This window comes from Salmo salar, chromosome 22, assembly GCF_965601325.2.
Source record: "Salmo salar chromosome 22, fSalSal1, whole genome shotgun sequence".
Classification (NCBI taxonomy): Eukaryota; Metazoa; Chordata; class Actinopteri; order Salmoniformes; family Salmonidae; genus Salmo; species Salmo salar.
Genome location: NC_138312.1, coordinates 15,241,687 through 15,265,642, shown reverse-complemented (window position 1 = coordinate 15,265,642; position 23,956 = coordinate 15,241,687). Strand labels below are relative to the sequence as shown.

Sequence of the window (23,956 nt, the reverse complement as noted above, 5' to 3'; positions counted from 1 at the left end):
CCGATTACAAAGGTTCACAAAGTTGTTCCGCATATGCCCAATTACTTTTTAATGAAGCCTAGTGGTGCACAGCCAAATAATGCACTCCTGTTTTGCTGCCGTCTGCCTGTTCAATGGTGTATGTATTGCTTGCTCATCAGGGGGTTGACTTACAAATGACTGTTTTTCAGCTGTCTTATGCATACTCTATCCAATTAATAGAGTTTTAATTAACATTACATCGGAATCTGACACTTTGGAATGGCTCTAGGGCAATTACAGGTACAGTGTAGTCGTGTCCAAGCCAATACAGAGTATGTTTGAACAAAGACCAGTGTGATCCTATGTGCTTCAGTGGATACACTCCTGAGATTTATCCAGGCCCCACATCACAGCATGTCCCCTGTGTACGTTGTGAGCATTAGCACACATACCCTCCACATACCCTTGTTAGCGTGTCCTCAACCAGTCAGCTCCGGCAGGCAGCTCCCTGGGCCAGGCTGACGCCGAGGAGGGACTGCTCAAGAGGCTGCACCTGGAAAGGCCTGATGAGATGAGATGTGCTACAGTGAGCAGGGAAATGAACATCAACGCGTCACTCGAGGGCGATGGGGTGGCACGCCTTAACACAGTACACTTTTTCCTACCACCTTCTTTCTGCCGCTGTTTATGATCCTTCCCCGATCTTGAAAAACCATCACTGTACTCAATGGAGCGACGGGTTTATCCAGTATATATCCTGCTGCATTTTCTCAAGCTCCACAGGTTAGAGACTTTCATCTTTAGAAAAGCTTGGAGTGTTCCATGTTTTTTTTTACTCAAAAACATCCTTGAGGGAAAGACATAGCACAACTTGTACAATTCTAGTAATTAATTAACATGTTCATTTGCATATACAGTACAGCATAAGGCACAGAGCTTTAATTGTGAGGTGCACTGTGACCTAAGCAGACTCCGCATGAGTTTCTCTCTAATTATTTGTCTAATATTTCAGCTCATCCTTGAGTTGTTCATTACGAGTTAATGAGAAATGATCGAAGATAACAAAGAGCTTTACAGGCCGTTACATCCTTTTTCAAATGAGTTTATTGGGGAAAGGAAGAGGAAATTATCATAGCATATCACAGATAACAAAGCTCTCATGGTGTTATTAGAGACAACTCGGTTTATTGCATCTCTTAGAAACGATAGTGACGAGAGACAGGAAAACAAATTGTGGTCTGTCCCTTCTGCTAAGAGGCTTAGAAATTCAACCCAACCTGTACACTGTTAGAAAAAAAAAGGTACTGTCTAGAACCTCAAAGTGTTCTTCGGCTGTCCCCACTGGAGAACCCTTTTGGGTTCCATGTAGAACTCTCTGTGGGGGTTCTACCTGGAACCAAAAGGGTTCGACCTGGAACCAAAAAGGGTTCACCTATTGAGACAGCCGAATAACCCTTTTGGAAACCTTTTTTCTAAGAGTGTACAGTGGTGGCTCTGATATTAACATTTCAAATGGTCCCTTCCAGCACTGTTCCAGCAACTATAGTGTAGGCGTAACCAGGCCAGTGCAGTACAGCTCTACCTGGGTCAATTCGGCTCAGTAAGGTGAAAAGGGTATTCAATTATTGTTACCCATACTCTGTTGGGGATCAGTGTACACCTTTGATTTTCCTTCACAGATCTATTAGGTTGTCAGTTCTCCTCTTTTCTCCCATTTATAAACATGACTTTAAAGATGGCAGGCACAAAGCATCATTTGAGGGCCATTATCCAGGGTAAGATCCCTATTCATTTGTAGTCAAATAAAATGAAATGTCATTTACTTGTCATTTTCCAAATTGTTCTACTCTTTGAAAAATGTAGGTACTTTTGCATATTACAGTATGTCAGCAGTATATCAAGAAACTTGTATCAAGAGCTGATATACGTTCAACACCTCTCAACCACTTTTCATTTCCACATCTAGCTCACCTCTTTTGTGTCTAAATTGATTGCAGAACTTTTTCACGTAATTGACTGACAAGTTCACTTAAGAAGAAAGTGTCATTACTGTATCTGCCTTGAAGATATTTTTCCTCATATATGGCTCTATCAACTCTATTGACTTTTTCCTCTCTCAAGCCTGGCATTCAATGCGTCACATGGTACAACCATGTGAGTAATGTTCCCCATTATCTCTAGGAGCGAAGTCTAGACGTATGAGACAGTGCCAGCTCTCATGCAATCAATGCCACAATTTCCAAATGCTGTCTGTTTGCTCAGCCCTCAGGTCAAAAGCCTCTTATTGTGTTCAAGGGCGAAAGCATGTAGTATAGAGCCTCTGGCATGACCCAAAAGGGTTTTGTTCTGCCTTTTCAAGTGAGCTGTGGTTTAACAGATTAAAGCCTGCAAGACTGGACTGAGGTCTACAGGCATGATTGATTGGCTCAGTAGTTAATAGTTTGTGTGCTCGAGCTTCTGTACAGTACCCAGATTAAGAACATGGAACAGTAAAACAATTAAAACGTTCACTGAGTGAACACTGTGACTACAAGACAGGAACAAAGCATCAACTCAAACAGGCACACATGGAATTTTTGCATTTCTGTCTTTCCACCCTGACTTGTCCCGTGCTGGGCGTATGCCAAGAAAAAGATTCTTCAGAGGAACGTGGGTAATATTGGGCACAAGGGGCCATGCCACCCTATAAAGGAAGCAAGTTGCTAATTACTTTTTCAGGAACTAATTTTCTGCATTGAGGCACAGCCCATAAAACAAGGTTATTTCTCGCATCCAGGGATAAATAGAGATTTAACTGTCTCTTCTGTTTATTGTCTTCAACAGCAGCATTTATGTGTTGCACACAGCACAGATTTAGGAGACAGTCTCTGTAGACTTATTTTGTCCGGTGACTTGCGGCCTAGAACTGTTTTGTTAATTATAGAGAGAGCCGGTAGGAATCCACTGAGGCATTCAGCATATATCCCATAACAAATGAAAGTAGTTGTACTAAAGATGTCAACATAAGGACCCTTAAAGTTTCCTGTGTCAAGATTTTCCTTCTTCACAGGAAAGCACACTGAGAGCATTTCTCGTTAAATCTACCGAGCAGCTTATGGTGGCCCAGCCTTTTAATGACCAAAACAAGGTGACAGCAATGCCAGGCAGACAACATTTGCTTAAATGCTGAGCTGCTGGTGACATAGTCCACCTTAATATACATGCACCCCCCCCCCCCCCCCCCCATGCACCCTAATTCCCCCTCACCCCCATTTTACCCCAGCCGCCACCACTCTCCCCCAAACTCCAAGATGATGTGATTCCCATTAATATATTCAGTAAGTAGAGGGTTTAGGGAGTCTATTCACCAGGGCTGCAATACAAAAGCATGCCATTTCGCTGTCTAGACAACATTTCAAGTATTTGGGGTATTATCAAAAGGAGAGAAAGGGATGTAGCAATAGAGCCAAGCCCAACACCACCCTGAGGCAGAGGACAGAGATTTCCAGAAGGCTTTTGCCAGCTGTGTCAGTCAAACTATAACCTTACTGATGAATTCATGCAGCACCATGACTTAATTATGACTGGACAGGAAATATTGTCCATTCCTAGTAATGACCCCATATCCATCAATAAAAAAGCCTGATAAAATAACATTACAGTAGGACTTCCTGAGGAAGCTTGACTAATGAGACCCTAGCTGCGGACGATGCTCAGAGACTGGAATGGGATGCTTTTATCCCTTCTTTGAAACCTCAATGTGTGCTCACTTGTTCACAGTTCGGTTTCACACAACCCCGTGTGTGATCTTTCACAGGAAAAAAAAGCTTGAGATATCAGAGCAGATTTCCATGTAACGCGAGATGCCGTTTTCAGAAGAGCTGCTTGTGTTTTGCTTGCACTGCTTTCGTGGCTCCCAAAGTCAAACCTTCATATGGAGAGTAATAAAAGAGATCTTAATATGCATGTGTGCGGATAAAATAAATCAAAGCTGTGGCACACCATTAGTAGGCTATGTCACAGTATATCTAAACAAATAAGTTATAACAGTAGAGGCAGAGGCCTTACCCCAAATCAGCAATAGCTCAGCTTAAAGATATTCTCCAGTACTTTTGTATACTTTTTCAGAACCAGTAGTTCTGAAAGTAGCGCCCACGAGACAAAGGTGGTCCCCGAAAATTGCGTGCTACGCCACAAATGTGCAGATATGTGCACCACAAATGTGCAGATATGTGCACCACGTCATTGCTCTCTCTCTCTCGCTCTACTGTGTGTCTTGCCAGCTGTCACTCAAATGGTGAGGGGCTGACGCTCATTGGTGAAACTCGATTGCTACCGGGCTGGCCCGCACGGGGGTAAATGTAGGGAAAATGGTGTTGTGTTTTCTCTTTGAACGAAAGCAAGGGTTTTACTGCCTTCATTTTAATGCCTTCATTTTGCTGGACCCCAGGAAGAGTAGCCTTGGCAGCAGCTAATGGGGAGCCATAATAAATACAATTACAAGGGGTCTGCGCCCTGAGCCGCCTTGGGCTGGCCTTCTCAGCAAGGTGTGTCTTTGGCTAAATCCCGCCTAACTGAATGACCCTGCTGCCATGGCCCCAGAGCTGGAGAGGAAGTGAAGTCACTTGCAAGCTTAACATTAGTTACCAGAAACAAACACAGAGCAAACAAAGGCCTAACTGTTTGCAGATAAACTGGTGGGGTACCAGGTACAAAAAAAACAAGGAATTATTTGATATGCTATGTGATTCAATAAATATTTGGTTAGTAATCAACCAAAGTAGTTAGCTACATGAAGCTCTGTTTGCCTGTTCAGCATATTGCCTATATAGCATTGCATTGATTCCTGCTGTGAACTTCCCAACTTGAAGGACTGAATGAATATCCAACTTGGTCAGTCAAGTAAACACAACTAGCTCTCACAGTCTCACGTCAGAATTAGACGTTCATCCATGTTTCTTAAACGTCAAATTTCAAAGGTTAGGCATCAACTCCAAATTGTTAAGGTTGGGATAGGCTTAAACCAAAAATAACGTTATACCACTTTTTACACACATCCACCATCCCCTAGCAAAACCAAAACCTACTTGAAGGTAACAGCACTCACTGTTGCCCCTAGCAGCCAATTTCCACATCATCTTGAGACATTTTTTTTATTTAACCAGGCAAGTCAGCTAAGAACAAGTTCTTATTTATTTACAATGATGGCCTTCCCCAGCCAATACTGGGTGAATTGGCTGAGTAAACAATGGCTCATATGCATGACATGTTGGTAGACTATGGGCCATCAAGTAATAGGATGGTCACATTAGCATGACACGTTACAGCACAACACCACATCCTATGTATGCAAAGGACACTGTTGTGACACTGACTTATTTGGTAGTAATGCCCCCCCCCCCCCCCCCCCATTTAGCTGTAGTCAACAGGTTGTGATTCTGTGTGACCTATAATGCACAGAATAGCTTGGATCTGTTGGGTGGAGGAAACAAAGTCAGTCATACTGTAGATGATGATGAACAACCCTTCAGCTACACTACATGTGTCGTCATCAGCATTGTGTCAACGTGACATTCTACCTGATACACCAGAAACCAATCAAATCAACTTTATTTCTCATTATTTCAATTCACAAGATAGAATGAACGCGCCATTGAGAATTGAAGCTCTGTAGCTGGGCCGTAGGATACATTGATGTCATACAGGCTCTGATGACCACCTAGTAGGGGGTAAAATGTGGGAACCAGGAGCAGCGCATAACAATTTGTGGCCTGGAGGTGTGGGACCTGTCAACACGGTCGTCATTCCAAGATGCTGTGTGTGGCGAGTACTAGCCTCTTTCCGTGATTCTCTGCGGCACCATGTAGGCATTTTTTCCTGGGAGCTGGTAACTAGCTTTATATGTCCTGCCTTGTACGTGTGATGTAAGTTCTACATGTGTTCAGGTGTCATTGTAATTGTCCCATTTTTTATTAAACAGTCACTTTTACCTTGTAACGTTTTTAATTGTGAATTAAAATAAAAACATGGATTTTTACATAACAGAGATTTATGTGTTTAGTTTTTTAACATGCAGGAAGTAGGCCAAGTCATCCATGGTTCTGTTACTCAGGCAGTGTTGATGCTGATGGGAAATTTAAAAAAATCATATCACTGAAATGCATTGAAATCACTTATTAGCTCACGTTTCAATGGCCTCATTGTATTGATTCTAAGTCAATGTCATTGTATATTCATTTCTCAAGTTTCTTTAGGAAAAGGGAAAATACTTGTAATGAGAGTAATGTTTGCCATTCTTTTGAACGAAATGTTCCTGGAGAAACTCTTGCTTGGTTGGTAGTGGGATAGAAGGGACGAGTCCGAGTCTGTGGGGGTTGTTGGCTCGGTGTGGGAAAACATTAAACAAATTGTTACTTAAATAGTACACGGTACAATGTAATGTCATTCCTCTATATTCCTCTCAAACCAAACACACTGTCATGTCATCAAATCGCATCTCTAGCTTCAGTTAGCTAAAGTTAGGTAGTTGAATAAAGAAATTGGTCATTTTGTGAGGTTTATGCAGTGTAACAGTCCGAATACAGATGACGTTAGCTAACTAGCTAAGTAGCCGTGTTAACTAGCATGAACATTAAACATACTAAGGTTAACTGCTAACGTAGCTAGCAGGCTAAACACGAAACCCAACACTTACCTACCAATCCATGAGAACGGTGGCCATTTCAGCGTCACTCTTCCACCTTTCAAAATTAATTCCAGTGTTTCTGGATTGATCCTTTTTTTTATTTTGGGGTCACCCACGACCTGCGGATTCCTACTTTAATAACCGAATCTAAAGTATTTATTCTGGCGCATGGTGAAAACTCTATAACCATTGTGGAGTACAACTGGTTCTATTTCATGGTTCAGAGACTTTTCTATCCTTAGCGAGAAGACAGATAGTCTGGGGTTAAATGTCTTGGCAAAGCAATCATTAGTCAAGCTCAGAGTGAAAGACCACAAAGACGTTGCTTACAGCTCAACAGGGAAATACTTTTAAAACGGCATTTTCATAGCGGCAGGAGAATCATGGGAAATATCCAAAATCACCTGAAGATTTTAAATCATATAATATTATAGTTAAATATATTTTACAAACAGACATAAGATCTACACATTAACTATGTTGGTTATGGTCACTGTGTCCTCTGTACTGAAGCTCTTTTCCGTCCCAGCTTCTTTGCAATGCCCACTGGGAATTTCATCTACTTCTACTTAATTATCACCTTTTTTTTCATTTACTATTTTATAAGGAGTAGATTTTCTTAAATCCCACTTACTATAATTAAGGCTTCTATGAGGATAATGGAAAAATAATTGATCAAAGTTGAATTAATTAGGTGAGGCATACTTATGTATTTCATTCAATTTATACATCTACGTTGAATAGATATCAAGCTACTGTAGACAGACAGACAAAGACAATTTGTCAATGTTTTAAGTACATTATTACTATGTATGAATGAACAAGTCAATGTTATTGCATGCATAGTCTAGATAAAAATACATAAACAATAACTGAATTTAAATTTCATTATGGTAGGCTACTGACAATTACCTCTGGCACAAAGGTCTTATTTTGACAACTCACTTGAAATCTTGTTGCCACCTAGTGGATTGTTGTATGTTCCCGAGAGGATGAGAGAGAGAGAGAGAGAGAGAGAGAGAGAGAGAGAGAGAGAGAGACTTCAATAATATGATCAAACCACTGACTTCACGCTCCTGGCAATACAGACTTGTGTCTATGGACTGGTAACTAGGAGTCACAGGTGTCGATAGAATCAGTTCATTGATTAAGATGTAGATTTAAAGGCTTAAAGTTCTTCAACTGACCTCATGGACCTCCTGCTCCCCGGGTACATCTCTGTATCCCTTAAACCATCTCATTGTTGTCAATGGTAAATATCGATTCCATCAGCCAGTTCTGCTTAATTGAGGGGAATTTCATGGTATTGAATGGAAAATGCAATATCCGGATGGTGAGATGTGATCTCATTAAGAAGATATAAATATTTGATCACCTAATGCATTCTGGGTGTAGCCTTTTCCAGGGTTATAGGCTGATACATTTACCATGAGGACACTAAACCTTGTTCTGGAAGGATAAACCTCAGGTTATTACCTGCCTGATTGCTGGTTTCAGACACTATTGAGTTAACAAAAACCCTAAAAACACTACTACTGAAACTATTGTATAGAAAATATGTTTTAAAAAAGCCCACCCAAAAAGTTCTATATGAACAATTCTCGTGTTGTTGGTAGTTGGAAACAAGAATACCTTCATAACGTTTGAATTGCTCTTTGTTTCATCTTATAGGGTAGCCTAATATCACAGTCTTGACAATATAGTTACACTACCCGTATAATGATTTAAGTGAACTTTAAAGTTATTGTACCAGATTTCCTCAGACAAGTCCTAAGTATGTGGGAGGTGCCCCCAGCCCCTCTTGTGCCAGCTCACGCCACTGTAGGATAAGGTAGAATGATTTATGCGCTAATGGCATGCTACTACTTTCCTAATCAGTGGGAATCGTACTAGTTTACAATACTTTCCGCGTATTGCTGAATTGGAGTGTTTTACAGATCGCGTAGTTATTTTGTATTAGAGCCCAGCTGAAAGAATTGCTCTATTATTACTCGACCGCTTAGACTACCCAGAAGGGTCTGTTCCGCTTGGATGCTCGGTGCAGTGAGTGCCTCACCGAGGACAGCTCGTGTGCCTGCTCTGCTCCGGTTAGAGGAAGGAAAATGATGCATCACAGTAAGTATATTTAGATAACAGTCTCGGGGAGCTCCTGTTAAACTGTGCACTCTTTAACTACATTGCAAACAACGAAAGCGACATTCATAAAATAGGCTACTATTTTAATGTATTCGGTCGGGGATAGCCTACATGCCTTGCACTCTCGAGTGAGGGAGGAATATTCATAGTGCATATTCAGCCGCCGACAGCGTCGCCACGATTCAACAGTGAATGTATGTGTACAGAATTTTGTTAGGAGTATCGAAACACGGATTATTTAAATGAAATGCAAATTGCAGGGATAATTACGCATACGGTAAGAATATTGTTATTATTATTATTAGGCTATTATTACTATTCTCATTATTATGCTAGACTATATCTTGTTACCTGTGTCCCAATCGAATATACTCTTTATTGTGAAAATAGTTCATTTATTTGCTTTAGCCTTGTTTGTAATTGCATTTCATTCACGTGGAATTGTTCAATCAGTGTTCGAAACTGTAGTAGCCTAAGCCCGTACAGGCTTATAGCCCACACTGCAGGTGAAAAGGCACCTCTGTAACTTTCCCGTGAACACTCATAACCCATATCCTACTAGTGTTATCCCATATTTACATCAGTAAACAGGGTCCCCCATGCATTTTACGCGCGCGTAACCCACTTGGAGTTGTAATGATCTGGGGCCTCATTTATCAAAGGTGCGTGCGCACCAGTTTACCCACAAAGGTTGGTATTTATCCATTTTGAACTTGACGGGAAAGTGTGCGTATATACGTCCACGCAAATCTCAGACCATGCTTACCGCAACTTCTATTGGTTGAGCAACTGTATTGCAAGCAATATGTTGGGGGAAATGAAGGTGTTTGATGCAAGGCAATTATAATAATGGTAGGCTAATAACATATTAAAACGTAGGCATAATGATAAAACAGATACATTTACATTTGCCATTGGTAAGGAGATCACATAGCAGCATGACGCCTAATATATTTATTTAATTTTACTATATTGACCTAAATCATAATCATATTGCAGGATGTCTCTCCTTTTCTGTCATGACTGGGTTATTCTCGCTACACAACAAATATTAGGCTACCATTTATCCATCGCTCATTCAATAGCCCACCTTGCTCGAAAGTAAATAGACCAGTAGCCTATTTAAAAATATTTGACAGTATGGGTAGGCTACAGTTTTGCTATGTGATAGGAGCGCTTGATCACAGCCTATTTAATCTCAGAGCCTATCCCAAGGCAGGAAACATAATCATGTACTGATAAACAAAATTGTTGAACAACAATTCGTCTTTTGCATAAAAGTGTGGGCTGTAAACAGTATCTACTTTAAAATAGTTCAATAGACAATCAATCTTGCAGAATGCACCCCCAGTGTTTGGCACTGGCTATAGGCCACATGCATTTTTTTTGTTTAAAAATGTCACTACAAAAGATTAAAACATTCTGACCACACCTCTACATAAATGTGATCAAGTTTGCCGTTGCCCTTTTACAAACTGTCTTGATCCAGTTCCAACATCTCCAGATCGTACAGCAAATGAGGGCATTTCTGTTGCCATTAAAGGTGAATGGGGGGCATTTTTGTTACCATTAAAGGTGAATGGAGGGCATTTCCCAGGCAGGGTTGTAGCACTCGTTCACAAGCACAGAAAGATAGTATGATATGTTGCATGTGACGGTTTGATAAATCACACTAATTTATTGCCCACGCAAATCCTAGAATCTCCAAGTACACCAGAATTTAGTGAGACATTTATGCATGTTTGATAAATGAGGCCACTGATTTGCCAGGAGTGTTGATTTAGTTTGGGAGCTGTTATGCTGGAAGTATGTATTCTATGAGTCAGTAGCTGTGTGCCACCATGCCGATCAGTGCGTGCAGATGTTTGGTAGCCTAATCCCTTGCGCTGACTCCCTATCATAATCCCCCCTGGATTTGCTGATTATGTAGTTGACCAGCAATTGCAGTCATAGTATCCTATGTCCAGCCAACTAGATTAAGCAAACAGAAATATTCCACAATGGCTTCTCTTCTACATTATCTCAATTTTGTACAGGCTATACAAGTACACTTTTAGCAAATAGGCATAGGTTCAGTCAGGAAACTTCAAGACATATCAATAAAGTCAAGATCAATATCCTAAATAACATCCTTCCTAGTTTTCTTCTGCCACCATTGAAAATCATTTCCTAGCGATCAACACAGGACTAATCCAAACATCTGTCCATCAGCCTCATGGTACCCTGCTGCTGTTGCCCAGTGCCCTTATCTGATTTAAATGGGTGGCTAACAGATGTGTCCACTCATACTCGCTGTAGCCAGATGCACAACTAAACCTGCTCTTTTAATATGCATAATAGATATTTGAGCATCTGTTTGGTTTTTAGTCCGCTCTTATATTAAATAATTACTGGTTGACCAAATGTGTTATTTACAGTGTATATTTGTATCTGCGTTCTCCATGGCTGCCAGAGTCCTCTGTGAGTTCACTTGTGCTACTGGTTAGGTGTGCTCTGAATGTGGAATGTATGATAAATTGTGATATCTGTTTTGCTGCGGGAGATAAAAAGCATCCTTTAGATGAGTGATATAGATGAGGCTGTGCTGTAAATTTGGTTTGTCTGGTAGCTATGAATGGATCCTCTGTCCCTTTGCACTTCATATGGACATTATCGAGAGCATTCCCACCGGGCACTGACTTAATTTCAGCATCTAGTTTTGGTTGAGTTGACAACTAACCTAAATTCTACGTAAAGTCCGCAATTCCCTTACATTGATGACTTTTTGAAAGTCCAGTCAGTTTTCCATTTTGATTCAGCATCATCATTGGAAACAACATTTATTCAAACCGTTAGTGGGTTTCCTCAATCTTGAATTCCATGATAGCAAGAACAAATTATCCAGGCAGTCCTGTGTTGGAAATCCTCACCACTTCCTCCCCTGCTCCTAGTTCCTGCGTTCTTGCTGAAAGTAATCCCGAGGCTGACATGCACCGTGCAGCTCAATGGACACGGCAGAGATAAACCAAGTTTGGAATGACTTGGCTACCTGGCATAACTATATGATCTGCCGTAGACACATGGTTGGTTGGTTTATACATTGTGTGTTAATTGTTGCCAAACATTTCAGTGACATGCATGTATGGTAGTTTCTTGGTGGACTGGAGAGTGCCCTGGCAGATGCAGCTTTGCAGGAAGTAGAAAAACAGGCCTTTAATGGTTAGCGTGCCACAGGCTAACAGCCTGTCAGAAGTGATGTAGTGCAGAAGTGACATTAAATAGATTATGGGATAGTAACATTTAGAGACATTTCATAAAAATTTCATTGGATGGTTCCTGCTGGTATTGAGAAAATGTGTCATCGGGGATATTTTTATTTAATGTATACAATTTTTCCCTCCCTCCAGGACAGGAAAACTTTTGAAAGAAAAGGAAATCTTTGTTTTCCATAGTAACCTTTGGGAAACATGTACATTTTGCAATGCTTCTAAAAAAAGATAAGTGTCCCCAGCAAGCGACTAAAGTGAGCGTTCATTAAGGTACTGTAACTGTTATTTCAGCATTGGAGAGGAGTGCCTGTCAAACTCTCTCAGTTTCAAAGAGAGGCATTGTGCTTGTTTCACGTGGAAGGAACTCTTCAGCATTTTCTTCACATTTTCAACTCATTTTTATCTGTTATTGGAGCAGTATTCAGTCGGGCTGCAGTGAAGTTCGGCCAAATGTATCTGTCCTTCTTAACCAGTAACCGTGCAGCCTTGTCAGAAATCTCCTCCCCACTCACTTAGCTGTATCAATACGGTTGAGAGACACTGTATCAGTCAAAATGTTGAAATAAAACAGATCTTTTGACTTTTTCCTAAATTCATGCTTGATAACATGCTGGAATTATAATATGGTTCTTTATGGACGTTATCATCACACCATGAAAGAAAAGTTTCTCAAGTTTCAAGTCATTCCCCTATATTGCCCTTCCCAGTAGTGACAGGAAATGTTATCATTTTGCATACATTCAATTGTGTAGATAGGCCTTTAGCGTCTATTAGAGTGCAAAACATGTACGCGTACGCACAGCAGTGTTCTAGAATGTTGTTCTTTCATACTTTTTTACTTTTGGAATTCTCCGCATTGGCTCAATCAATTTTCCCATGGACGGTGGTCTCAAAGCCTCGTAGCTATGTCACAATGGGACCCAGGAGTATCATGTCTCTGCATCTGTGGACTCTGATTTACGCTTTAGCCAGCGCTTTGAGTTTTTGATCTATGGTTACCTGTGTATACATTTTCTTGCTCTTTTTTTACCCCTTAGGTACTACTGTACACCGCTGCTTTGATTATGATATTGACTGCATTTACAGAGCCAGAAATGCCTCCAGCACTTATTTTCATGAGTGCTCATCCAATGCCATAGTCCAGAAAGCCACTCATCTCTGCACAGTCCCTACTGTGTGAGTACAATCTCAGTTGAAAAGCGCTGTATTTCCACGGAACTCCAGACCAAACCGGGAAGGTTTGGCAGCACTATTAGGCAGGCCCCTAGTTGTTGACTATGAAGTCTAAGTATTTTCTATGGAGCGTCACGACTGTGAGGGAATGACTTTTATGACAAATAACTGTGCAGTCCAAGGGTCTTGCCTCTGAGGTTGTTGCCACACTGGCGCTTTAAAGAACAACAGGGCAAAGAGCAGCAAATAAAGACAAATGCTCGGTGTCAGTTCTTTAGCACCACTTTTCTGCTGCTCTCTGCTGGTTTTTTAAAGTAAACAGTGCTGTGTGATTCTTCATAACATCATTATGGATGAGAAGGAGGCTGCAGGCCCCTGATACTACTTTGCCAGTGCACAGACAGCGGTTTACACACCTCCTGTGTCATATCTGGGTGTTCTCTAGTTCTCTGCCCGCCGAGGATCCAAATTGTTTGTTCATTGGGATCATTGGGTGTAGTGTCAGTCATTGTTTTGAAACAGGCATTGTTTTTGCCAAGCTGAGTTGTCAGTGGTGTAGGCAGCAATCTTGCCATATGTATGCAAATGGGTATAGCGGAGAGACGTACTATATATGAATACTTTAGAACATTTCTACATTTGAATACCCATATCAATCACCCTGACACAACAATAGATACTCTTATGTTTTGTTTGAGAAGGGTTATAACTGTGGGAGACATTTGACACAGCCAACCCCTCAGGTCCATTCTCCAGTGTAGCGTCAGGTCCAATGGTTCATTTATAGTGTTTTTAGACAGAACTGTGTGGGACTGAGGGTTTCTTTTCAGAGAAAGAGGACATCCCTGACTGTCCATCCCTGTCAGCTCTAACCCTTTGACCTTCTTTTACACAAATTGGTTGTTTGTACAGCATCATGTTTTATTCCATGTGTTCTAAAAACATGAACTAGCTGACAGCAGCACAAAACCCAGCAGTGGTGTTTTTGTGGAGCAGCACTTTTATATAAAAGCATTTCAAAAGTCAAGTAACGTGGTGGTAAATCTATCAGCATTGCTAAAAAAAAAAAACATTGAGCATCTTGTTCAAGCAGACAATTCAATCAGACAGATAGCATGCATCTAAAGAAGTTATGAAGTAGACCTTTCCTTCAGTCAAATGACCTAATGGCCTCATGGGTGGAATGTTATTCATATTTTTTATAATTTCATAATTCATCAACATTATAAAAAAAAAAAAAGCTGGCAGGAAATCTGGTGTTTCTATGTCAACGGTTTTGTTATATTTCAGTCTTCTGTGCTGTACTGTATACAGTTGAAGTCGGAAGTTTACATACACTTATGTTGGAGTCCTTAAAACTCGTTTTTCAACCCCTCCACAAATTTCTTGTTAACAAACTTTAGTTTTGGCAAGTCGGTTAGAACAATTGTTTACAGACAAATTATTTCACAATTCCAGTGGGTCAGAAGTTTACATACCCTAAGTTGACTGTGCCTTTAAACAGCTTGGAAAATTCCAGAAAACGATGTCATGGCTTTAGAAGCTTCTGATAGGCTAATAGACATCATTTGAGTATATTGGAGGTGTACCTGTGGATGTATTTCAAGGCTTACCTTCAAACTCAGTGCCTCTTTGCTTGACATCATAGGAAATCAAAAGAAATCAGCCAAGACCTCAGAAAAAAATCTCCACAAGTCTGGTTCATCCTTGGGAGCAATTTCCAAACGCCTGAAGGTACCACGTTCATCTGTACAAAAAAATAGTACCCAAGTATAAACACCATGGGACCACGCAGCCGTCATACCGCTCAGGAAGGAGACGCTTTCTGTCTCCTAGAGATGAACGTACTTTGGTGCAAAAAGTGCAAATCAATCCTAGAACAACAGCAAAGGACCTTGTGAAGATGCTGGAGGAAACAGGTACAAAAGTATCTATATCCACAGTAAAACGAGTCCTATATCGACATAACCTGAATGACCGCTCGTCAAGGAAGAAGCCACTGCTCCAAAACCTCCATAAAAAAGCCAAACTACAGTTTGCAACTGCACATGGGGACAAAGATCTCACTTTTTGGAGAAATGTCCTCTGGTCTGATGAAACAAAAATAGAACTGTTTGGCCATAATGTCCATTGTTATGTTTGGAGGAAAAAGGGGGAGGCTTGCAAGCCAAAGAACACCATCCCAACCGTGAAGCACGGGGGTGGCAACATCATGTTGTGGGGGTGCTTTGCTGCAGGAGGGACTGGTGCACTTCACAAAATAAATGGCATTATGAGGCAGGACAATTGTGGTATATTGAAGCAACATCTCAAGACATCAGTCAGGAAGTTAAAGCTTGGTCGCAAATGGGTCTTCCAAATGGACAATGACCCCAAGTATACTTCCAAAGTTGTGTCAAAATGGCTTAAGGACAACAAAGTCAAGGTACTGGAGTGGCCATCACAAAACCCTGACCTCAATCCCATAGAAAATTTGTGGGCAGAAGTGAAAAAGTGTGTGCGAGCAAGGAGGCCTAAAAACCTGACTCAGTTACACCAGCTCTGTCAGGAGGAATGGGCCAAAATTCACCCAACTGTGGGAAGCTTGTGGAATGCCTACCCTAAACGTTTGACCCAAGTTTAACAATTTAAAGGCAATTCTACCAAAAACGAATTGAGTGTATGTAAACTTCTGACCCACTGGGAATGTGATGAAAGAAATAAAATCTGAAATAAATAATTCTCTCTACTATTATTCTGACATTTCACATTCTTAAAATAAAGTGGTGATCCTAATTAACGTAAGACAGGGAATTGTTACTTATTTTTACTGTGAAAAACTGAGTTTAAATGTAGTTGCCTAAGGTGTATGTAAACTTCTGACTTCAAATCTGACTTCTGACTTCAACTCAAAATGTAATACATTTGAACTTTATATCTCTTGTTTTAAAGCCTATAACCATGTGTGTGAGGTGCATTTTAGTTGACTTTAGTTTATTCATTTGACCATTTAAAAAAAAAAAAACGAGCACACATAAAACTTGAAAAGCCATACATGCACATGAGTAAAATCATCGAGGATAACGCACAATAAAGTCTGGGACTTGTTTACATTGGGGTCCTCTTGAGACAAGATGGCTAGGCAATATCCAACACGTTTGAACACAGTATGACAGCGAGATAATAAAACATAAAAACGAAGAAGAACATCTATCTCATCATTGCAGTTACATCGTAGGGTATATACTTTTCTTTCAAAGTAGATTTGTTTAAGACTACCAAGAAACACTCTGTGTGACCCTAATTTAGCCCACTGCAGTAAAAGGTTCATCTGTTGAAAAGTTTAGACCAGGACAGAGGGTCCTTGTACTTCAGCTCAAGCATTGAACTTGTTGAACTGTCAGTATTCTTGAATACGGAAGAATAACAATAAAGATCTACCACAATGAACCAGTGGAGTAATATTTATCATATTTGTATTATATATATCTCACATACGACCCGTAATAAGACTAAGCAATTATCCCATTAAATGGTTTTCTGACTCCAGAAAGATGATTTAGAAATATGCAAGATACTATAGTTAAGTTACAGTAATAGAAAGGTCAAGAAAGGAATAAGAATTGTCAATATCAAAAGCAAATATTTAATTAACATTGTAAAATGAATGATTCACACACAAGGCATAAGCTTAAGTTACCAAGCATTTACAAGCATTACAAGGCATTATTCTAGGCATGATCAAGAGGGAGAGAAGTCATCGCCTGAAAGGGCATGCCCCAAGAGTCCATGAGGAGGAGAGAGAGAGAGTGTAGGTATCTCACTAGCACAAGTCTCACCAGAAAGACCCTTTTATAACCATTTTACCATGTTAGATTTGAAATCTGAGTTGTTTGCAGGTAGTATTACTGTAAAGTTAACCGCCAATCAGATATCAGACCTACAGGATGTAAAGAAAACAGAACCTCTGCTTCACAGATGTGTGACAGAATGGGGGATGGCCTGAGCAACACAGAGAAGGCTGTATTCCCGAGAAGGCAATAAAACCTCTTGCATACACTTGATAAGAGTCACTTCGGGGGCTGGCTCGCCCTACAATAGCTCATCGTTTTACTCAAGTACTATATTCCCAGCTAGCGACACTTCAGTGGCCCAATGACCCAACAATTAAAATCAGCCTACCTCCTAATGCATCTGTCTGCACTGTCCTGTTTTTTTTCTTCATAAAAGGTGAAAAAGCCAAAAACGGCAATTTGTGTTAAAAGGCTTTTTATTTGCTGAGAGGCAGTTGGTCAGCTCTAAGAGATCAGTCTACAGCTGGAGGTGTTGTGGTCTCACAGACCGTAGATTGGATTTCAATACAACAAATCTCCTATTCTTACAGGATGGTAAATCATGTCTGCCACCTTTTACCTCCTGCCTTTAGGGGATGGGAAAGGAGAATTCTGTCCAGATCTTTCCATAAAAGTATTGTCTGAATTGAGGTATTAGCAGACTTTGAAGTTGGAAATACAGTGTGTTTGTAATGTAATAACATAGTTATTAAGGTTAGTTAAACATCCAATATGTATACATTTGTAAGTAGATAAAATGAGATAGTGAATTGGTTTTGCTCTTGTACAGTAGTTACATTATGACATCTTCTACATCAAGGCAGCTCCATCTCCTGCAGTATGTCTTGCTTCATCATTCAGTTAGTTAACACCCTAGCTGTATTCCACTCATATTGCCTCAATCCTGTGCTTTAGCTACAGTATGTTGGAAAATATGTTAGAGCTAGATGTGGGCTTTTGGCTTAGAGACACAACAATCCTTGGGGTATGGTACAAACTGTGTTGTTCCTGCATCACTTCCTTACTCAAACATGGTGTGATACAGTCCCTCCTTGGGAACAGATTCGATTGAAGGCCTAATAAGGTTAACACCAGCTTGTGTAAATATCTGAGCATTGGAACTATTGCATTATTAACTATGCTTTATGTGAGGGCTTCTAACAACTAATTTCCAAGCTATCACAGCAAGAGGGCAGGTTTGTGTTTTTTCTTCAGAATGCGCTTAAATTGAAGATGAGGGAATTATTTTGATCTTTTAACACTTTGTTATCGTTGTACCACTGGGGAAAAGTCTCTGATTTTGCAATTATTTTTTAGAAGAAAATTGTATCCCCCCCCCATAGGGTGGGCCTGTGATTTGTGAGCCTTCTTTCCCACACCATTTATTGGAAGACAAATATGCTTAATAATAACAACATGCCCCAGAAGGCATTGTTATTTTCTTTTCACATAGTTGAGATGAAAGAAAAGTTGGATGAATTGGGATCACTAGATGACTCAACAGAATGTCACAATGTTCTGGCACTGTTTTATGGTTTCTGGTGGATTGAATTTGATTTGATAGAATACAATCTTGTAAAACAAGTTCGACCAGAAACAAATACAAGGCTATTTGAATATCCTGATTCACAACAGTCTGCATTCTGTAGACTTTAGACAATTCATTATGAAGAACGCAACGGTATCAATTCATATGAATATAGACTGCTGGTATTCATCCTATGAATAGTATGTTGTATCCAAAGCCTGTGTTATTTATGTAGTAATTGTGAAGCATACAGTCTGCTGATGGCTATCTTTGTTTAATTATGAATATTCAGAGCAATACATTACATACATTTCTTGGAAGGTTTGACACTGCACAGCAGAAGCACTCTTCGTGTACTGCTTTCATTTATACAGATAGCAAAATGTCCCCTGTTGTTCTTATGAGTGTAAATGTTTTTGCTAATGTTTTCAAGGAATTGTAGAAGCTTATGAAAGCTACATGCAAATCGCAAAACAATGACCTCCAAGAGCTGCGATTAAGCAATAAGGGAGTCCTTCCTCTTTCTGGTGCATTTTAAACATGGGGACTTACCTGGGTGATTGACAGAACATCAGCTGAAAGGGCAGAACAGGCTAAGAATTATATGAAAATGTTTATTCAGTGTTGAAATGCTATCCAGGAGCACACTGGTGGACACACTATCCATGCTAGAAAAGCAGGAAAATATGACTCATGAGGTGAAATAATTGACAGCTATATTCAAGGGAAGTAGGCCACCAGAATGGCTTAGTTGATGTGTATATAACCCACTATAGAGTACTGTGTATGCAGCGAGCAGCGTTATCTAGTCTGCCTTATAAATGTACAAAGCAACACGCAATGAAGTATCTGCTGTCAAATACACATCAGTCACAGCAGATTATGAAAAGTCTCTTCTCTGCTTGCCATGTTAAAAAGGTCAGCAATTTAAAGGGATAGTTCGAGAGTCATATGAACGTGTGGATACCATTTTAAGCTAGTTAGCATTTGGCCTGTGAAACTACCTCTAACTTCCTTCATACTGGACACAGAGACATAAAAATGGCATCCACGGGTTCATCTGACTCTGGGGAAGTAGATTCAAATTGCCAAAATCCCTAACGATCGCTTTAAACCATCTTGAAGAATCCAAATAGTCTATTTCATACAGTCATTTTATCAATGGAAATGTCCATATACTGTCCTGTATGGCAGGCGAGTTATGATGTACTGTACCAGTGAGCCTTGAATGTGATTCAATTTCCTCTGAATGCAACAATTTTTTTTCTTTATATTCGTTATTTATCCATGTGAATCATGTTGAGATGAATATCTATTTTATAAGGGAGCGCTGGCACAACTGTCATTGTGTGAAATACTCTTTCTTTTTGCTGCATTTCCTACAAGGAAATTCAAGCATCCATGTCAAGCGTGGTTTGGGGTGTTGATGTTGATGCTGTATTCTCGACTTCACAGAAAGGCTAATGCTGCATTCTTTGACCTCATTATATGGAGTTGAATTACTGCGCACGACTCCAGTTGTTCAGCTTTTATTGGGTTTTATAATGAGGAAACACATTCTATTGTAATCCAGCTGGTGCGCGACACCACAGTGAGTAGGGGATTGAGAGACATGATGATGTAAGTAATGAAGCCTGTAATATCACCCTGGATGGTCTACGAGCCTTATCTGTCCACTGCCAACATCTAGTCACCACCGATAACACCCACTGTGTTTCAGCTGGTCCTTTTATCAGGGAACAGATGATGATGGTACCATTCTGTTAGTGATATGAGGCAATGATGTTGTAGCCTAGTTTCAGGGATGTTAGTGCTTTAGCCAATCCCCCGGACTATGGCTGCCATGCCATATGTCTGGCATAGCATGGCACGGCAACGATAGTCAGGGGAGTTGGCTACTAAATCACATGCATACGAATGGGAATTGGTTTGGTTGATTTGAGAAGTGATTAATACTTGAAGTTGATACTTGTAGCTTGTAGTTCTAGGCAAATCCTTTTGATATTCAATCTTTATTTTTGTGAATATTACTGGAATATTTATTGATCAGGACAGGCTTCTTGAATCATTTCTTATATCTTTAAACAGTACAGCAATTGTATCATCAATAGCACTCTTGGACATCTTGATAGTTGAGCAGTTTTATAGTAGTGACTCTGTTTATTGTGCTTCGAGCTGGCAGAGGCTGCACCGCTTTAGGATTATTCTATTTGACACTCATGAGACGCTTGCTGCATGAAACACTAGCTTATAAGGCGAAGAAAGGGATTTGTGTGCTGTGTTTTAGCTCTAAACTGTCTGCTCCTTTGTTCTGATGTTCATTATGGTGGTTATACAACAAGTCAAACCAAGGTAGCACACTGATTCCAGAGAGAGTATTATGAGATTCTCACAGACATGAAGTGTTTCACCGTCGCCATAGCTTACCTTAGCTTGGTTACATCCCAATACAAAGAACCATGAGAAGGAGAATGTAGGTATATGTATTTTCGGAGGTTGATTGCCATACATTGTGAGCCATGTAGTAGTTCATTTCATTTTTACAATTAGGCCGTACTTGGCAGCTAAATGCTGAATTGCAGTACATAGTACATCCAAGTAAACAAATCTCAAGATGCTTAAAAAGCTATATAAACAATAATAAAAAATATGAATGACACGAGTATAAGTCTGGACTCCACAATTCGGAGTACTTCAAGCCTAAAACGCATGGTACAACAGTCAATAGCACAAGGCTTAAGCAGAGGGAGGTGGTGAACAGGGGGAGGTGGTGAACAGGGGGAGGTGGTGAACAGGGGGAGGTGGTGAACAGGGGGAGGTGGTGAACAGGGGGAGGTGGTGAACAGGGGGAGCTGAGAAGCCAGATCAGGCCGTATGGAGGCAGGTACTTCAAGCCGGGTGTCTCACCATCTGCGTTTTCTCCGTGCGGTAGGACACTTGTAGAATGAGAGATCGATCCAGTTTGTTTTTTGAATACAGATCCCCAAAAAAAGGACTACTTTTGAAAACTATTTTAATACAGATTTCAGGAAGTCACTACTTTGAGGCCTCCGGAAGGGTGCAGCAGTCTAAGGCACTGCATCGCAGTAGTAGAGGCGTCACTACAGACTACAGTTCGATCCCAGGGTCAATTAGGCAGTGCACAATTGTCTGGGTTAGGAGAGGGTTTGTCCCATTGTGCTCTAGTGACTCCTTGTGACTCGTGACGCCAGTTGCACAGCGTTTCCTCCAACACATTGGTTCGGCTGGCTTCTGGGTTCAGCGAGCAGTGTGGCTTGGCAGGGTCATGTTTCAGAGGACAAATGACTCTCTCCCGAGTCCGTATGGGAGTTGCAGCGATGGGACAAGACTGTAACGACCAATTTGATACTACGAAAAAGGGGTAAAAAAAACAAAGGGACAACTTTTCAAAACTATTTGAATACAGATCTCAGAAGTAACTACTTTGTTAACTATTTGAATACAGATCTGAGAAAGCAACTGCTTTTTACAAGTGTTTTAATATTTGAAACACAACTATGTCTATTTCAGACTCTGTAACATCCATAACGGAGGGTGTACCATCCATAGCGGCCATTTTTTTCTCTCTAAAGTAAGAATTGCAATGACTTTTTCATATTATTATCGTTTTTGTGTTCAGCCAAGCCTTTTCTTCAAAATGGCTATTCATGCTAACTCACAGAATGTAACATCCATTATCAGCTTTATTTCTCCATCATGCCAGTATTTAGTCAGCTTTTTTGTGTATACATAAGGTTTCAAAGTGAGGGTATATTACTGAAAACATTCTAAGTTTAACAATAAACTACCAGAAGTTTGGTAACTTTAAAGGATTTTATGTAATTTGTCACAAGATGTCTAGAGGCGCTTTTGGCTACTTCAGATTATCACAGGTGTCTGTAATTATCTCGGGCCCTCTGTGTGGCCTTATCACATGTAAAGCATATCAAAACTAAAATACACAGATTTTTAAAATAACAAAATATATGACAAAGCTGAAAAACATTACCCTAAATATTAACCGTCAACCATCTGTGTTTAATATGAGGGTTTCAGCATGAAATATTCTTTATATATTTTTTACACACTTTTATATATTTTATGCCAATGTCTTTGTTGTTGTTTTGGCACCAAACTGGTGGCAATCGTGAAAAAAGTCAATAGTTGGAAGAGTTGCAGAGTTAATTGATGTTTTTATTCATGAATTATGTTATTTTCTCTTGAACCATCTGGTCTATCCACTAGAAACGCATGGACAATATGGACACATATATAAAAAAAAAATACTATATATGAATACATTTTTTAAAAGTTATTCAAGTATAAGTTATTACATTTACCACCGATTGCCATTGATTACCTGTTAATTGCCAAAATGACTAAAGATTCTGGTAACTTTCGTAAATGACCTGTACACTCCCCCCAACTGGTACTATAGACACACACATCAAAAGCTTCATTTCTATTTTGTTTGTCCAGTCTGTGAGACATTAAAAAGTTGTGATTTTGCGTGCCATTATGCTGGAATCACCCTCCTTTCTTATATGTAGCTATTGTATTTACTTCCTTACAACAGTTTTGTAACGTTTCTGATCCCATTCATGGATGTGCTTTACCCTGGAAGGGACTGTTGTAATACTGTCATGATGTGAACTCGCTGTGGGTGCTCCTTGGACCTTTCTATTACATCAATAGTCTCTGTGGCAGGACAATGAGAGAGAGACATCCCAGTTAAGATTTCAAAGTAAATAAATGTCCGGTAGACCATGTCTGTCAACACCTTTATCACAGTTGAAGTTCACATGGTTTCTGATTAATTAGGACACCTGTAGTCATTACTGAAGCATTACGAATGCGCAGTAAAATACAATATCTGATAATTATACAGTAGCTTATGTAATAACTCATTCTGTCATTCTCTCAACTCTATTGAGGCATAGTGTATTGTAAATGTGTAAATCTTGAGCCTACCTTTGTCTCATAAGTATGTGTTATTATTACCATAATAACACATCACCATAGGCATATGCTATGATGTATGTATCCGGGTAAGTATACCGTAGATATATATCATTCAGGAAAGCTAATCAATGGTTGAGTAATCTGACCTCCATTGACCTCCTCACCACGCACCATTTGGTACAATATCACGACATGTCTCCATTTTACCAAGTCACACTACAAATGAAAGACATTGGACATCGCAAAGCTTCTCACAGAACAGCCTTCGGGCTACAAAGCTATACTGAAGAAGAATATCAATGCAACATGCAACAATTTCAAAGATTTTACTGAGTTTCAGTTCATATGAGGAAATCAGTCAGTTGAAATAAATAAATGAGGCCCTAATCTATGGATTTCACATGCCTGGGAATACAGATATGCATCTGTTGGTCACAGATACACAAAAAAAAAGGTAGGGGCGTGGATCAGA

At 40.0% G+C, this 23,956-nt stretch overlaps 1 protein-coding gene and 1 long non-coding RNA gene across 3 annotated transcripts in view; one reads left to right on the top strand and one right to left on the bottom strand.

Moving 5' to 3' along the window:
* Window positions 1–5,454: 5,454 nt before the first annotated feature.
* LOC106582787 (uncharacterized) lies at window positions 5,455–7,005 on the bottom strand. Its single transcript, XR_001323387.2, has 3 exons — window positions 6,635–7,005; window positions 6,210–6,321; window positions 5,455–6,064 (listed from the first exon to the last, which is right to left on the bottom strand). It is a non-coding gene; the product is annotated as an uncharacterized LOC106582787 (long non-coding RNA).
* Window positions 7,006–8,420: 1,415 nt separating this feature from the next.
* cntn4 (contactin 4) overlaps window positions 8,421–23,956 on the top strand; it is a 170,593-nt gene continuing 155,057 nt past the window's right edge. For both annotated transcript variants that reach the window (XM_014166358.3, XM_014166356.3), the window contains exon 1: window positions 8,421–8,740. The gene's annotated coding sequence lies outside the window, so the exon portion shown is untranslated. The remainder of the gene's footprint in view (window positions 8,741–23,956) is intronic.